Source organism: Amphiprion ocellaris, chromosome 2, assembly GCF_022539595.1.
Source record: "Amphiprion ocellaris isolate individual 3 ecotype Okinawa chromosome 2, ASM2253959v1, whole genome shotgun sequence".
Classification (NCBI taxonomy): Eukaryota; Metazoa; Chordata; class Actinopteri; family Pomacentridae; genus Amphiprion; species Amphiprion ocellaris.
The window spans coordinates 30,294,945-30,313,656 of NC_072767.1; the positions used below are offsets into that span (position 1 = coordinate 30,294,945).

Below are 18,712 nucleotides of genomic sequence, written 5' to 3' on the forward strand. Positions count from 1 at the left end.
ATATAGCAGTACTTTAAAAATAAAAGTGCAGAATACATTACTTTTAAATAAATTATTTAATTTTGTGTCTAACAATGCGATTAATCACAGAAAATCATGCAATTAATCCCGATTAAAAATTGTAATTGTTGCCCAGAGCTAGTATTTATCTATCTACTTTGTCAGAATATCAATATTTGCTAAGGGCATAAAGCAAGAAACACAAATTCCATCAACATCTCAGACTTGAAAACACATCAATTGACACTAAGCAACAAAGTTGAAAACAACAGCAACAAAAATCAATATTTCCTTCCACTGCTGGCTTTATAATACTTCTCATAATTCTATCAAATGTATATAAATATGTAGAGAATGATAACATTTTAAACCTCTTGTCTTTAGGGATTGTGTTACCCCAAGCATAGGGATAGGAGAAATGATTTTACACAGCCCAGTATTGGCAACAAGACAAAATATCTTGCTCGCTGTGTATAGTAGTTACAGATATGGGTGTAGTGCATAAATGCTTCTGGTGGTTTGCCAAAGAGAAGAGGGTATTCTGGCAAATGTAGATATTACCAGCTCATTAACTTGAAGAGTTGGAGAAAGGGAGAATAAACAATTTGAAAAAGTTACATATTCCGCTGTATACTTTAATGTTAACCCCAACACTGGGGCTAAACTCATTACTGAGAAAGAGACAAAGAAGAGGAGAGAAAGACAGAGAGAGGAAAATGTGTTTCTGACTTTGACAGGCAGTTATTTGTTTTGTTGTTTAATAAATCATCTATTCATTTTCTGGTTTTGGATTCTCAATTGAATATAAAAAGAATAAATGATACACACATTTAGGAGAACTGCAACACTCCTACTCAGCAAACCGACCGCATACAGCACACAGAGTCCTGTCACCATGTTCTTCTGCAAGATCTCTGTGTGCTGCAGCAAAGAGGTTAGCCGTTCTCTAATGAAGCAGTAATTTTCATAAGGAAGTACAAAGCAGTTTTGTGCCCTTGCAAACATTTTGCGTGTGTGTGGTTTTGCTTTGATCTGTGTGTAAAAGAGGGGAGGAGGTACAGCGACCAAGTGCACGGTTTCTGAATACAAATCTGCACTCAACTTTCTGCTTCATTGGCTGCAATAACACCCCCACCCCTCTATACGCACACACATGCACATTTGCAAAATGGGTTCTCTGATAATTAACTTTGGCCACATGTCCCTGTACACACACAAACACAACCATACAAAATACACACATACAGCTACAAAACACACACATTTGGTTTTGATTCCAAAGGGAATCCTTTGCGGTGATCGATGTTGAGAGCCTTCTACGTTTCACTCCCCTGGTCACTGGTTATTACAGTGTAACAAGTCTTATTTAGTATGCACTTACACACAAACATGCACAAACACATGTACCATATTTTCTTACCTTGCATGCAATACCACCCACACGCTGTAAGACACCCATTCACTATCTCCTGTACACCCACATATACACTCAGAGTCATGTTTCCGTCATGTCAGAGGACATTACACTCACTTACATTCATTTTCTCTGGACCATCATTCTAACCATAACCACTACCTCCCTAAATCTAACTTTAAACACTATCTTCACCTCAGAATTTAATGAATTCAGTTTGAGACTTGATTTTTGTCTCAGAAAGAGAGACGGGTCTTGACAATGTGACTGTGTAAACAGATTTGTCACAATATTACAAGCACACACACACACACACACATGCACACACACACAATTAATAAATGTAGCAGCTGAATCAAGAGCAGAGGGCTAGTTTGGTTAATAGGCTTTATTTGAAAAGGTTGTCTCAAGTTGTGGTATCAGTAAGTGGAACAATGTGTGAAATGCTAAAGTGTTGTTTCTACAACAATTAAAACAAGAAGAAGAACTTGTTATGAGTTAAAAGAATGCAAGAATCAGACACCAACTTCTCTATGGCTTTTATCCTGATTCACATAGCAATACACATAATGTAATTCATTAAGTGCACATAAAGCATATGGGGGAATCTGGCACAGGTCGTAAACACAATACTCACATATTAGAAACTTGATGAAACGTGTTAGCAACCAGCTAGATACATTCAAATTTTTGAAAGCAAGATTGGGTGGTTTGCCAGAGTTTCACCTTGTTTCTGATCCTATTTGTGATATTCGTGAACAGGCCCCACTAAGAGGGGTGTCTGATTTGGGAGCCTCAGAGTTGTGTATGTGCATTTTGTGGATAATGTGGTTCTGTTGGCTCAAGGGCACAATCCTTGTGGTGCATTGTGACAGTTTAAAGCAGAGTGTGAAGCAGCTTGTATTAAAATCAGCACATCCAAGTCTGAGGCCATGGTTTACCACAAAAAAGGGTGAATTGTTCCCTCTGGGTTGGAGGGTAGTTGCTGCTTCAAGTGAAGGAGTCTAAGTATCTCAAGATCTTGTTCACAAGGGACAGGAAAATGGATTAAGAGGTGGATAGTGGGATTGGTGAAGCATGAGCAGTAATGTAGACATGTACCAGACTGTCATGGTGAAGCAGGTGAGCGCATTTTTTTGGGAAGTTTTAAAGACAGCTAAAACTGGGAATAGATCCCCAGGTAGACCTCACTGGAGGGATTATATATCTTATCTGGCCTATGAATGCCTTGGGATCCCCCAGGAGAGACTGGAATGAGTTTCTAGGGAGAGGGATGTCTGGTAACTGTTTTCTGACATATTGATGCTTAATGCCTGCCACATTCTTAAGAAGACCTGGAATTACGGGTTTCATAAGTTAAAGAAATACCCCCCAAAAACATGTTTCTAGTGAATGACATCTCACATGGCAAATAGGGAAGATTTCTTGGTATGTAGAGTATGTTCACTGGTGGCAGAGTCCCATCCACTCCCTATTTAAGATGCCTTCACTCTTTATACCAAACCGTTGGCCTGATGAAGGTCTAGCACCATAATGTGGGGCTAATAAATGTATCTTTGCAAGTAGATAATAGGAGTCTGAATAAAACTTCTGAATGCGCTTAACCCTCTCCTGTGCACCTGCCACTTGAAATACAGGTGTAAATAGTTCATTTGTTTTACATAAACACATACACAAAGAGTAATGACTAAAACCTGCATACAGAACCACTGCAGAGCACCTAAGGATACGAGGTCCAGTCTGTGACTTTATATTCCAGGTTAAAACATCCATGAGTTCCTTCATTTATCAGTTATTCTGGTTTCAGGTGCAATCTTCCTTTGCCACATTTTCTTTGTCCACAGTCAAAGTTCAGTGCCATATCATCAGCTTTCACCTTAAGAATAAGGGTGGCCCAGTGGCTGAGAGGTTAAGGCTCATACCACAGGGGTGAAAAAGCCCTCAGCAGCTAAGGGGTTTGATTGGACTGTATGCCATTCTCCTGCTCTCTTAACCTACATTTCCTGTATTTATTTGCCATATATGTATAACACAGAAAAACATGAGCTTTCCCACTTGCATCAATTTAGTTTTAACATGATCTGTCAGCACTTAAAAGATAGTACATCCGTAGCATTACAAAATCCCTCAGCGGGTTTAGAGGTAGAATTTGCAGCTGGTAGTGACCCTCCAGGACATTAAAGCAACACTATTCCAGCTGTCCATGTATTTGGAGCTTTTTTTTTTCTTCTACCATTATACAAATGCTGTAGTGCACCAGAGATAAAACAGTAAATTGCGTTGCTTTTACTCTGACGTTCAGGTTGGTACAGCATTTGCAGAACTGAGGACACAAAAGAACAGTTTTCACTAAAACCACAGGAGTAGTTACATGTGTTTGTACTGTTAATAGAAACACACTGACACACTTTTTGTTTAGGTGTCATGACAGGTTTATGTGCAGACATGTCCGGTTTCAACACAAGTGGCCGCTTGGTGTAAAAGCTTTGACTTTTTAGAGGATGATAACATTTACCCAAAACTGCTTCAGAAATGTAAACATATTCCATCCAAGAGATAGCTATTCTTTTATTCATTTTAATTTTGCTCTTTTCTCAAACTTGCCGTCTACTTTGCTTTGAAAGCTTCTGAACATCTTCGTGTAGTTTCTCAGCACATTGCACTTTCACCAAAGAATATTTTTGTCAAGAGAATATCTCACACACTTGATAACATCTACTGGATGCTTGTTGAAAGCAGATTTAAAATTTTTCCCCATTATTGTGATTTCAATGACATACTCTCTCCGCAGTGGTGGATACAACCCTCAACAAGCCATCTTCATAATCTGCTTTACTTAAGTGCGATATATTCAGACTGTACAATTCATAAATCATTGTAATGTGCATGAGGGGGGAAAAACGATGAGGAGAAAATAGTTTGGGCTTTCTGGACAGTGTTTTACAGATAAGTGGATGTTGGCCGGACGCCACAGGAATTAAGTTTGCCCCGTATCATCTGAGTCAGGTCATCTTAGTTCAGGTCTGTGTGACGCTAAGCTCTGGGCTTATTTCATCATTAGTCTACTGGGCACTCGAGGGGCACTGAAGGGGATTATCACAGAACGTGAGCAGGAGTGTGGGTGTTGTGTGTGGACATTTATGTAAATCCAAGCTGTGTTTTTATAGGACGAGGGATGGAGCTGGATTTGTATGTGCACAAACTGTATGTCACTGTATGCACCAGGACTAGAACCTACACTTTGGTACCAAGCTTTTGCCAACATTTTGAAAATGTGACTGTTCTTGTTTTACTGTAATACAATAGTTACTGTAGATGACATTGTGGGGATACTGAACTAGGCCTGTCTCTCAATAATGATGTTATGCACAATGACACTGAATTCTCAGTTAGGTTTTAAAGAATACATATTTTCTGCTGGATTTGTTTGTGAAGCATCACAAATATGTTATCAACCAATCATATATTTGATACTGCAGGATTCATCACCATGGTAACCAAGAAAATGCAGGTGAACATGCTGTTAAAAGGTCATATTTCAACCCAAACCCACCTGCAGCCTAAAAATAACGTACAAACATTGGTCTTCAGGGTGAAAGTCCTCTTGCTATCGTATGTCTTCCCTTAATAACAAAAATATGTTTCTTTCAAATATAGATGAGAATACAGTTTAGTTTTATAGGCATATCTTTTTGGCAGACAAGATTGACTGAAGAATGAGACATTTGTGACATGTGGAATAGCAGCAGCTAGTGTCGACAGAGCAACAGATTCGTTATGACTTGTAGAATGAAGAAAATGTAAAAATAATAATAATGATAATAAAAAACAACACACACACCAAGTTCCTGTAGTTCAACTGTAGTAGATTACAACATATTTAATGTCACTGAGAAATGTCCTTATTTTTGAAAGAAAAACTTTTTTTAGTGAAGTTAACATTAAATTAATCAGAAATACAGTCTAATACATTGTTTGTGTTGTAAATGACTATTCTCACTGATTTTTAATGGAATATCTGCATTGGGTTCCCATTTCCAGCAACCATCACTCCTGTGTTCTAATGCTACATTGTGTTAGCTAATTGTGTTGAAAGGCTAACTGATGTTTAGAAAACCCTTGTGCAATTATGTTAGCCTGGGTGACCCCAAACTTTTGCATGGAAGTGTAATACAAGAAATGTAGGAAAACACTGGGGCGTAGAATCTGGAATCTTCAGGTAACCAAGTGGAGAGATGTAAGCAACAACCAAGATGGCATGAGCAAACTCCCTGGATGTGCAATACGGACACCGCCTAACTAGTCTGTATTTCTTACTATAATAGCCATATAAAAAATCTCTTCCAGACAGTTAGTATTTAACCAGGCTCAGCAGGCCACTTATGGACCACTTAAATCAGGCTACTCAGGTAAATATTTCATTTTAATGCTGCCATCATTTTCTTCAAATTTAATTACTAAAGGCATATTTGTGACATGAGCTGAGATGCACTCAAGCTGAGGCACAGGACATTTGCGCAGTGTACAACAGTGTATCTGAGTCGAGACACTTTTAAGAAGGAACAGAGCAGATTTCCTCTTGTGGAGGGAATATTTAAGAGAGAGGACAAGGACTGGAGAGAAAGCATTACAAAATATGAACATGAAATGGAAAAATTATGCCCTCAAATTGAAAGACCACACTCTTGAATAAAGAAAGGAAAGTCACTCCCTATGTGTGCAGGGTTTTATTTATTTTTTTCTTATATGAAAGAAAAGATGGTTCCAAATTTGTTCTTAAAAAATTCAGTTTTATTTGTTACCACGACTAATAGCTTTAAAAGACTGCTTATTCTCACTGGCTGCTGAGATTCAACTATTCAACTTTTGCAAAAGTCATTTAGACTGATTTGATAAAGTGACTTCTGTGATACTTAGTCTTTTCCAAAACCTGAATGTGAGGTGAAATCAGACCTAAATAAAGTTTGGTGATGTGAAAGCTGTATTAAAAGATATTTGTATAATACCAACTGACTAAATGGCTGTGTGATTAACTGTTGCTCTCATTTCTACAGCAGGTTTTAGCTCCTGTAGTTCAAGGGTTCTAGTTTAGGGTCTGCATCTTTACTACTCTAGTTCAGTCTCGACCTCAACTTTATCAACAACAGTGGAGACATGACTATTATTTTTCTTGTTTAATAAACAATCCAGAACAGAAAGACATTAAGTTTACAATGATATGAAGCAGAGAAATGTAGCTAATATTTGCACAGGCGAAATCAGAGAATCTTAGACCACTTAATTCTAATATTGTGATTGGTGAAACTTTGTCCATTAGTTAATTTAGGAACATAAACCGACACCTAAATGTAAAAAATAAGTGACTGAAAAAAGTAAAAGCATTGCAACAGTGAAATAACAACACAAACACAGTCAAGCCTGTTGTGTTGCCTCACCGTTTTGCACCATTTTAACACTTTGATTTTCAAAGAAAATGACATGTATGCTCTTGAGTATGTTCCAATCTTGGAGGTTCTTCCACCAAAAACAACTGTTTGGTCTTTGGGTCGGAGCCACAGAACCAACTAACATCACCATGATGTTATGTTATGATCCTCCACGTGAAGGCTGGATCATCTGATTTGCTGACTGACTCAGAATGTGATACTTGCTCTCTACTCCAATTTTAGTTCCACGGTGAAATCACAAATGTGTAGCTAAGAGTGATTGCAAAAATGTGTGCAACACAAGTCCTGATGTTGATGATGGTACTTCATCAGTTTTAATAATAAGGTGATACTATAGTAAATACATTCTGTCATGTTCATCAAGTCACTGTTTCTTTTTCAGCTTTTAAGTAAGACCATTATCTTTGCATAACCATTTCAAATACTGCAATGAAAAAATAACAAAGTAAGAAAAATAGGTGTATTTTTTTAAGTCGCCATTCTATTGATAGATTCTGTGACAATTTACAGCATTTTCCCATTATAGTGATTTTTTTAAAATATCAAGGCAGCATTATATTTCTTTAAAAACATAATAATACATTTTAGTTGCAAAATAGCACCATGTAAATGTAATATGTAGCAGACATGGTGGTTCAGACGTTGATGATACTATAGAGCTTCATTATTAAACTCTAAAACAAAATGCGCATTCTCGCAATGACTGTTACTAAACACTGGAAATGTGTGTGTACAAGAGTTTGACAATCAACAGAAGCCTTTTGAATACAAAATAGTGTAAAATTGTCATTCTTTTGTACCTATTGGAGTGCACAGTGACTCACTGTTTAAAAGAAAATCTGAATTTTGATGATTTATGGTATCAGTAAAAGGTATGATCGATTTAATACCATCACTTTTGTCACATTTCCTCATTATGTTCCAGTTAAGATGTCCTTGCTGTGGCACATTTGCAAAATATATAAACATCATTTTCTACAAGACAGAGCTGTCACAGAAGTCAAACTTGATGTTCACTGAGCTGCTCTGCAGAGACTGAAGTCATTTTATGACTCCATATTTACATGACAAAAGTTTGTTTAATCACTCTCACTGCTTCAGTTCCTGCATTTCGACAAATATAGATTATTAGCATTTTATCAGCAACAGACAGTTTGCTCAGACTTGTATTGCACACTCAGTAAATGCAAAGATTTATTATCAGAGCTTGCTGAACTGCACCTCTTGTGCTCTCAGACTGTCTAGAGGGCAGCCGGTCTCTGATTACAAAATGAGCCGCTGCTTTAGGAAGTCAAACGCTAATTAGAAGCAGATTGTGAGTGCACATTTATTAAATTTTGCAGTGCAAATTTGCTGGTCCACTTTCTGCAGATAAACCTAGCCCAGAATAGTGTGCATTATCTGGAAGGTAAATGTGGATTTCAGAGTTCCAAAGGATTCCTATAAATAAATGTTCAAACCAAAGCCCCAAAACCTACTTTAGGAAGTCATTTTGAAGTCTGTAGTCGAGGATAATGTTGAAAAATTGGAGAGCCACGTTTTTAGAAGTAGCTATTGTCTCAGTTTATTTGGCTAATGTATTTAGCAGGAGCCCAACAAGTTAACAAGTGGAGTCGTACAACAGCAGAGGAAGATTGGATTTTCACCTATTTTTCAAGTGTTTACCAAAATGGAGATCAGTGGCGTGTTGATGCGGAGGCTGTTTGTGTGAGTGAGTGTGTGTGTCTTTGTGTGTATGTGTGTGTGCGTGTGTGTGCTACTTTAGCAATTGCAGAAGCCAAACACACAGACTCTCCAGTAATCAAGCCCCCTCTGTTTGAGTGCAGACAACAGCCATTATAATTAGCTGAACTGTTTCATAACACCGCCGGCAAGTAAAAACCTCACGTCTCAAAAACAAATGTATCACAAAACGATGAGTCAAGATATTTCAAACGAGAGCTATAGGAGGAGTTTAACATTTCGGGGACATATCATCAGATCAGATAAATATGAGTCTGTGCGTTAGGTTTTGCATAAATACAGTGAGCTGAAGGAAACAGCTCCAACTGGTGATGTAGACAGACATGCTGCACCGAAGCGCTGGGTGGAGAGATAACAGATGTTGTTCAAGCTAGAGATCCAACATGTATCGTTACTCCCCATAAACATGTGGATTCTCTTCAGAAAAAATTCAATATAGTCATTAAATAAGAATACCATTCGGTGCCATAGTTCACAAAATGGAATTTGGTGTTCTTGTGCTGCTAAAGCAACAGGTTAAATAACTGAGTTAAGTACACTCATAGAAAAGCTCACCCTACCCCACTGTACTTATTATGTACACACACTGTCTGACAAATGAAAAATGACAACAACTGTCCTCTCCAGCACACATAATAGAGTGACAGTCAGCCACTCAGAATTAAATATAAGTTAGACAATGCAACCTTTACATTGTTAAAGATATCTCTTTATCTCATTGGACTTAAGGTCAACAGTTAGAAAAAAAAAGTTAAATGTTAAAAGTTAGTGTCTACGTCATCTACACTACAGTCAAGTAATTTAAGGGACATCTTTCCACCATTCAATTAAATGTATAGCTGCAAGATAAACTTCTAATCTACTAATTTAGATAAAGTTTTTTAAGTTGCTAACATTATTTTGACAGGTTGGGTTGACATAACATTGTTGGGAATTGCATCAACTTAATATTGTGTGTAATTTAAACACAAAATATCTGCATTAGTTGTTTAACATAAAATTTAAGTTGAGGTAGCTCAATTAAATTGACTTAAAAACTTCATTCGTTCCTCCCTTATCTACTCAACTGTGTGAAACTTCATGAAACGAGTATTTTTTGAAATTATTGCAATTGTCATCTAAAATGCCCTATTAAATAACACAGAAATACCACTTGGAACAGCTTAATTTTTATAAGTAAGTAGGCAAGATGTGCCTAATGTACCTTCAGCCCACGAAGAGAAATTTGATAAGTTCACTTTGTTTTTTCTGACTCGACAAGTCTGTTGAAAACCTCCCCCAAACTGTCTGCTCAGTTTATTGAATGCATTCAAACAGTTGATTATTTTGTTTGCCTGGTTTACAAATCTGTTGCAAGCATCACATTTGGCAGATCTTCAGGTGCTGATATACAGATATACTCCCATCAGTTGCTCTGAATATATCCATTGTGGGTTTTACCAGAAGCCAAAGTTATACCAACACCTACATGCCAAAGATGGCTGCATGTAAACACAGTCAGACGTGTGCATAAAACATACAGAGACAGCACATTGTATGTCTAACATTGCAAGACACAAAGAAGGATAAAGTGCACAGATTCCAAATAACATTGCACTGAATAAAAATGATTAATCTCAGCAGACAGGCTGTGTGTCAGCAGTGACTCAGCCTGACTGGTGGCTGAGAGGGAAAGAGAGAAAAAAGCGGGAGAAAGAGAGTGTTTTGTCTTGATAACTGATGTACCGTAGTAAATAAAAAGTGGGTAAACTATCATGAGGCATTGTGCCACTATAAACATACATCAACTGTACTTTCACTTTCTCTTCTGAGGACTACTCATCATTGCTTTTCACTATGAATTCATCTCCTCAAAAGTCAGCCTGAAAAGCAACAAAAGCGCAGATGGCTTTACTACCCACCACACTCCTGGTGTTTTTTGATATATGAAAATATTTCAAGGGGAAAAAAAAGCATCACGGTAATGCATTTGCAGGAGTATTAACCAACCACAGAGCATCAAGGTCTTGTAAACTGAGAAAAGCAGGATTTAGGAATTTGCCGCAATTTGTCTTGAGCCTTAAGTGATGGGTCTTGGAAAAATATAACACAAAAATAACATTTTAAGGGGGAAACCTTTGATTTGTCAGTATTTTTGGTGTCATGGTGGTGCCCTATAGTTTTCCATGTATTTGGTAGAATTCTTGTCTATGTAAAAAAGATTTCTACACAACCACATTAGTTGTATGTCTATAAAATTTGCAAACGTGAAAATAAGCCTTAGTCTACAGCTTGTTGAATATGCAACTAAACAAACATTCAGTGGGGAAGAGTGCACCGCTAACATCCGCTTGCAGGTATGATAGCGCATTAGCTGCTCGGCTGCAGCGCATTAAACAGCAAATAAACATAGATGCATCAGTTCAGACTGCCTGGATGCTGGTGTGCTTCTTAATCTTTAACACCACTAACAACATGCTGTCTGCACAAGAAGCTTTGCCTTTCTCTCCCCACATATTTCCCACTCAGAGCTGACTAGTTCCACCACAGCTTCTACATGTAGATTTTCCACTGTAGCCAGCTTAGAACTGTCAACCTTCAAGTGACAAGTTCCTCCTTATCTAGCTGCTATAAGCTGTTAACAATGATGTTTTAGCCTTGAGTTTCCATTATGTTGATGACAGTCCTTTGTAGAACCATTTGAGGAAGAGATTTATGGACTTTTCAGTTTACGAGTTGACGGGTTGACTGAATATGTTGCACAGGCTGCAGTTGGAACATCTTAAAAATACAAAGGTGTTCATACAATCCGTTGTGTAAAACAGCAAACAAAGACAGAACTCTAATACTTGCTAACTCATAACACTAAGACTGTGAGTTAATGCAACTTTAACAACCTTTTCCTCAGACCTAAAAGATATTTTTGTCCACTCTTCACTCTCAGGTCATCTTTTATTAAGTGTTCATAAGCTGGAACTTTAAGTTTGGGTTGTGAAGTTGTGAGAAATCTCTCCAACTATCCAAGGTTAACCTTGGCTGTTGGACATCTGGACCAAATTCCACTCACAAACAACTTCACTTAATAAAAGCTTAACAATTTTTCGAATATAGTTAGCTGAGAAGAGGACTTTGCTTTCATGTCCAGATTGCACTTTATTAATAACTTTAAACATTCATATCAGCAGACACTACAGCTCAACAGAAGCTGAAAAACCTGGCAATCCAAAAGCAGTGCATATTAATAACTTATAATCTTTCAGATCTGTTTTAAGCATTATGACTTCACTTATGAAATCTTCATGAGGGTACATTATTCAAAAGTGGCAGCAAGATTATACAAATGATGCTTACTTTATGTGTATGTGTGGTCATATCATAGCATGTGCTATTAGATTAGTATAGTGTTCACTGTCTTGACTGAGACAATGCGACTGCTGTGGCCCCTTTCTGTAGGAAGGAATCTCATCAATTCAATCATGAGGATTAGAGACAGTCAGCCTCCTGCTGCTCTAATGAAGACTCTTAGTGACCAACAGGTGTACACTGTGATTGAGCTCACAGTTGCTCATTAAGAACAGAATGTGGGAGGCAAAAAGCAGGATCGGAAAACAAGCTCACTGAGTTTTCTCACCTCTAATAAAATCAAGCCATGCAACATGTCCCTCCCTGAGACTTCTTCTCTATTATGTCCATCTTTCATTATATTATATCTGTTTTCTTCAGGTAATACTGTAAAAAGCCATCGTGGACAAACTTCTTGCAATTATCATCTCAATATGCTGTCTGTCTCAAAAGTACAAAAAAAAAAAAAAAAAGGCAGGGGAGCAAGCTCCCACTAAATTGTCACAGCTTGAAAGTGGCATTAATGAATCTAATTAAACCTGCAGAATTAAAGAGTTGCTTTCTTACTGGCTCATTTGTAGTTGTGTCTGCTTTTAGTTTACAAAAGCCTTACCGAAGCATCATCTGTGTTTGTAGCTTTCTTTTAGTTTAATTTTGCTGCACTTCTTTACTTTTTTGTACTGTTGCTATGCTGGCCAGGTCTCCCTCACAAAACAGATTTTCCAATTTCAAGGGGAACTAACCTGTTTAAAAATAGTATGAAGGGTTTGCAGTAATGTCCAGCTGAGGATGCTGTGGATGCACATCAACCTAAATCCTCTCTCACACATATTTCTCTAGCACAGGTGCTTCATGCAGCCTATATGTGGCCAAGTCTGGTGAGTTCATACAACACCCCCCAAAGAGCAAAATACATGACAAGAAAGTGTGGGAGTGGAGGAGACAGAGAGAGGACAAACATTCAGCACCATGGACAGCGCAGCGGTGCCGCCGTTGAACATATTGCTGCTTATGGCTGCAGCTGCTGTGCGCCTCATCCAAACGCACGTGTGTGTGCACATTCATCCAAGCGCATGTGTGTTGCGTGGGCGTGTGCCACACAGGACCAGACTTCTGATTCACTGCTAAAACCTCAAAATGTTCCACCAACCTGTGCATTGAAGAAATTTCCTTCCACACAGCAGCGAAGAGCATTAAAACATCCCCACGTCGACGCGTTTCACCAGCGCAAATCCACGCGTCCGAGGCAAAAACGATGTTTAGATGAACACGCAGACACAAATCGGAGGTGAATTTCGGCGTCCCTGTATCCCCTCTTTGCCAAACCATATGACGGAGACATTCCTCTCCACGGCCGTGAAACTCTGCGTTGATAAAAAGGAGGAAGGGGATCAATGTCAAGTCGAGCTGGAAACCCCCTCGTCCGTTCTCTCCTGAAAGTTTGGACTGCGATCATTCCTCGGTGCCTCCATGTACTGCCGGGTATCCTGAGCGGACTGTCAAACAGGACTGGAGGGCAAAAAACAAAAACAAAAACGGGGAGACAGAACCCTGCAGGAGTTCCCGGTTTGCACCCTGGCGGTGCAGCGCGGTGCTTGCAGGCTGGAAGTCATGTCCTCTAAACTCGGAGGGTCTTGACCAACAAAAGAACACATTTTTAGTGTCGTTTTGTTCTTAGACTGTGTCCCTCACTGAAAACAACAACTATATATACTATAAAAAGCGTATAGATGAATAAAATAAAGTCATTTAACAACAAATATTTAATAATAAAACTGCACAAATATGAACATCTTATGTCAGTTGATATGTTGGTAATGATGATCATCAGTGCTAATTCTCTATGTAACCTGTATATATATATATATCATCTATCCCCTATTTATGTGAATACAATGTTTACATTTCCCTTATACCCTTATGTCAACTCATCTCCTTCTGTTTAAGCGTATCTGGTTACTGTTAAACTTCTAAAAACTCATCTCTGTTTCAGAGTTACACATTTGGATTAGTTTTTTCTCCATTAAAACAATCCCTTCCTGTCTTAGGATAGTTTCGAAGTAACTCTTGGCCATTGCTTCCTTCACAATTTGCAGATCTATGAAGTTCCATCTTCCTTTTCCATGCACCTGTCCCCCATTCGCTGCTGCTCAAGCACACCAGCTAACTTACAAAAACTAGTAGTAAAACTGTTCTGGCTGCGCAATAGAAGGCTTAATATCTCAATGATTCATCAATACATGTTTGACCCTGAAACCGATTCTGAAGAGGAATAACGATGCAAAACTCACAGCCTTCTGAATTGTCAGGATAGTTTCCTTGGGTTTGTTAGCATAAAAATCCTGAAATCTAAATTTGTGTTTGTGAGATCATCATTGGGATCTGCAGTTTCTAGGTGGAAATGCTCAACATCTGCATTCCCTATTCATTTTGCTCATGACCTATCATATATATGGGGTCTTTACAGAGACACGCGATAATCAGGTTCATGATATTGATTATCCAGTATCACCAAAATTAAGTTTCCTGAAGCAAGTAGCCCAACAACAGAGGTAGATCTCAGAACAGCAACAAACGGAATTGAAAGTTGCCTCCAAACCAGGTTCTACAAATTTGTTTGTCTCTCCCCAGAGAAACTTTGAAATAGTGAACTTCTACATAACAAATGAGATGCTGCCACTATTACTGTCAAATGTGTTGTTCAAACAGTAACCTCTCAGGCTGTAAAATAAAATCAACACTGAGGTTCCAAAAATTGCAGTTTTTCAAATGTCTACTTGATGTTGGTTCCAAAAGTGAGTCAATCCCATGGTAAAATGCCCAACTTAAAATCAGAAATAAACATGCTTGCAGTCTGGTACAAAAAACTATTTTGGTCTCCATAGCTTATTCTGTCTAATTCGCCAATTAAAATTGTATTATGGCATAAAATTTTGCATAATTCAGGGTGCGGCCACTTTGTGTGATAGGTCAGTGCTGTCATACAACAGTCCATATCCAAGAGACATTTCCATGGCCCTCCTCAGCTCCGCTCACTTTCCTATTTCTTTGCTTATGAATATGCCAGGACTAAGGAGGAGATAGGTGCTGGAAAAATGGTAACGCCACCACACTGAGCTTCAAAACTGCTCTTTGGGGAAGATATTGATGGCATCGCAGAGGATTTGTCCATCTTTATACACAGTTAATGTTGTTGATTGAACCATACAATACCTTGGCACATATATACAACCTGTATCTTATCCTTTAACTTCCTGTGAGGCTCTTTTGCCTCTTTCTGTGTCTCTTTTGTTCATAAATATGCACATGCACTTGTGTATAAATTATCTACCTCTTCTGTTTCTTTTGTGGAGAGCCACCAGGTACACAATGAACCAAAGTTAGGAATCTTTCTCGTCGCTACTTTCTCTCCCACATGACTGTGTGAATGTAATAGTAGCTCATTTTAGCTCTCATACTTCTACATGAAGGTGTACTGCAATGACAGGAAAAAAAAAAAAAGAGGAGACCTTCTCTGTTATGCGAAAAGGTTCAGGTCATTATCAGCAATTTGACCTGATCAAATTGGATTTTCTAGCCTTTTTTTCGTAAGATTTTTTTTCTTTTAATTTTTTCCATAGTTTGCAATGAAAATCATTAAAAAAGAAGAAGAAGAAGAGGACATTGTGGAACTGGCTGCAGACATGTGAAAGAAAGTCTGTGGGAAATGTGATTGTCACAGCTGATCTATGCTAGATTGCCCAGTTATCCATATCTTCCATGTAACTGCCCTTTAGAACAACACATAGCAAAGGTTCCTGATCAGACACACCTATATCCAAAGTAATATTATTTGCATTTTGTTTCTCATACCATTGCTGAGTCAGTTTTATGATGTGACATTTTTATTGTTTGGTTGGATTTCGGCCAATGTCAATATATTATTATAGCTTCATATCTCATACATTTTCATAATCCGCAGCACCAGTGACATTAAACTACTCATCATGAAGCAGTATGAGTCCTTCAGTTACTTCATTCAACTTCTGAATTGCTGTGCTTCATGTGTTTTAGCCTTCATGAGTTTTTGACATTTAAGTGGTAAAGTGGGTGCTCTTGTTACTTCTGTGCCACAAACAGTGTCTCTCTGACACTGCTTGATCTCAGCCACTTCTAAAACACTGAAAGCTGTTTTTTAAAGCATTGAATGAATGAAGAATGAGTTTAAATTCTACATTTGAAGAAGTTTTTTAGTATAATTATATTTTATGAGCACATTTTCCATTTCAGTTGCAGCTGCTATGATATACAGTGGTTCAAGTGGTTTTTTTTGTTTTTTTTCTTCTTCTTCTCCTGAGTATGAAACAGGCTGGACCTCTAACTTTAAAGCATTTGAAGTACCAGGGTTACAGTACATTAGCATAATACATCAAAAGTAACACTATAGTCTTCCCTGCACTAGTACAAAATTAAGCTTTCTGCTAAGTAAAGACGGCAATTTATGACATCTATAAAAGTGTTTATTTACATTACTGTATCACAACAATAGCAGAAAAAACAGCAATACAATTACTTTAAATATAATGCAAAACACTAACAGACACTAAAAAATTGTGTAACTTAATCATACTGCAGTAACACATTTCTCTGCAAGGTTGCAAGCGGCAGGAATCCAGGCTTCATGTCCACAGGCTAACAAGCTAAAAGTCCGACAAGCACTGAGTTTACCGTCTGACTGGTGCATGAATGAATCTGGCAACACCCAAAGACGCTGAGCTGTGTCTTAACTATTTATGCGAGCATATGGCTATTTCCTGAAGGCAGTATGTATATAAACTATTCAAAAAGACCAGCAGAAAAGATTGGGTCCTTCATTTTTTGCTAACAGCAATTATTATGCAACTGGCTTTGTCAGACGGTTGACTGCACTGTTGCACCAACATCCATTCGTTATCTATACACTGCTTAGTCCTCATTTGGGTTGAGGAGGGGCTGGAGTCTATCCCAGCTGACTTAGGGAGAAGGCAGAAGACACCCTGGACAGGTCACCAGTCTATAACAGGCTACACAGAGACATTCACACCTGCAGATAATTTAGAATCACCAATAAACCTCAGCATGTTTTAGGACTGTGGGAGGAAGCTGGAGAACCTGGTGAAAACCCACACATGCACAGGGAGAACATGCAAACTCCATGCAGAAAGATCCCAGGCCCAGGCTGGGATATGAACCGGGGATTATTGCACCAACATTGGAGCAGTATGACAGCTATAACCTGTCAATTGTCCGTGCAACAAACTTTTGATTCACTCCTTGGATGACAGTGGGACAAAAAAATAAAATACAATAAAAACGCTAATCAACAATGACTCATCCGTAACTTTAAACAGTATAAATGATCTTTTTTCAAACAAGCTCTATTTAATCAGTTCAGCCATTTAGAGGTCTATTCATACAGAAATATAGAACTCGTATAGCTTTAAGTACATTTTTGTGAAATATTTGCAGGAGATCCACAATACTCAGACTTTTCTTGTGACAAAGTAAGGAATTGTACAAATGTTGATGCTTTGGGTGCTTTTTTTCTTAACTTTTACGCTAAAACAGACCAGAATGAGAACATTTAGAAGTAAATTCAGGCTTCTCCATCCAGGTCCCACTGACACTCAAAGATAAGGACATGATTATATCTGCCACACTCTCGTATTTCTCTGGAGACCCATTTCTTTTTTTCAAGTTCGCTTTCTAACAGAATTCTTTTTCAGTATTTTCTGTTATAAGCAAATACCTATTTTCTTTAAATAACATCACAGTTATACCAAAAGCTGTTTTAAGACGTTGTGATGATTTAAGGATGGACTTTTAGTCTTTTAGTTAGTTTAGAGGGATTACAAGAAACCTCAGATTTAGAAGAACAAATAGAATTATCTGTGAACTGTGTGGAGCCAGTGGAGTAAAAGGCGATTACAATTCACACTTAGTCACAATGCACAGATTGTTATAGCATGCAATTTCATCCTCCATTTTTTTCCCGATAGCCTAATCTTTTCTCTGCGTAAACATGACAGCATGTTGCTTTTTGCTCATCCATTTCTGATGTTTGATTCATGGCAGATGAATGAGGAATTTGCATTGCAATACTGCCCCTACAAAAAAAAGACAATGTTAGTTTTTTTTCTTTAAATCCTTGATAGAACTTCTTATGTCTAATAAATATAATTTTAATGACCGGGAAGCTACATCAGAAAAAATAAAATAAAAATAAATAAGACAAAACTCAGTGGTGGGGTAATGGCTAATAATTCATTTAGTAATTAGTTTAGAGGACTCATTGTATATTGCTGTTATTTTTTACACAACCACAAAGGGATTAAAAGATACATTAAACAAAAATATAAATGGTCATCTTTTATGACTTAGAGGAAAAAATAATATCCCATTGTATCCTATTGTTTTGCTGGAAAAGGATTAAACTTTGCTAATTGTACCCAAAAGGCTTTTTGAGCTGTTTAACTGGTGATACATTCTTGACCATTGGGTTAATCCACACATTAGTCAGCTATGGCCTTTAAGGGTAATGATCATTTAGCACGATCTGTACACAGATATTCCTAAGGCCAGAGATGATAAAAGGCCACCTTAAAATGCAGCTTCTTTCAAACGATACAGTGCCACAATTGGCAAGAGAAAGACGAGAATGAGCTGTTGTTCTGCTGCATGCTGGTATGTCAGTTTCAGACATCTCCAGATGGATGCGTCCAACATGGTGATCCATGCCTCCTGAAATAACCACCAACTTCATCAAGCC

General features: G+C 38.0%; 1 protein-coding gene across 1 annotated transcript in view; it reads right to left on the bottom strand.

Annotated features, from left to right (window-relative positions):
• Window positions 1-13,420, bottom strand: part of nlgn1 (neuroligin 1) — a 427,486-nt gene extending 414,066 nt beyond the window's left edge. The window contains exon 1 of the mRNA XM_055005278.1: window positions 13,076-13,420. The gene's annotated coding sequence lies outside the window, so the exon portion shown is untranslated. The remainder of the gene's footprint in view (window positions 1-13,075) is intronic.
• Between the last annotated feature and the right edge of the window lie 5,292 nt (window positions 13,421-18,712).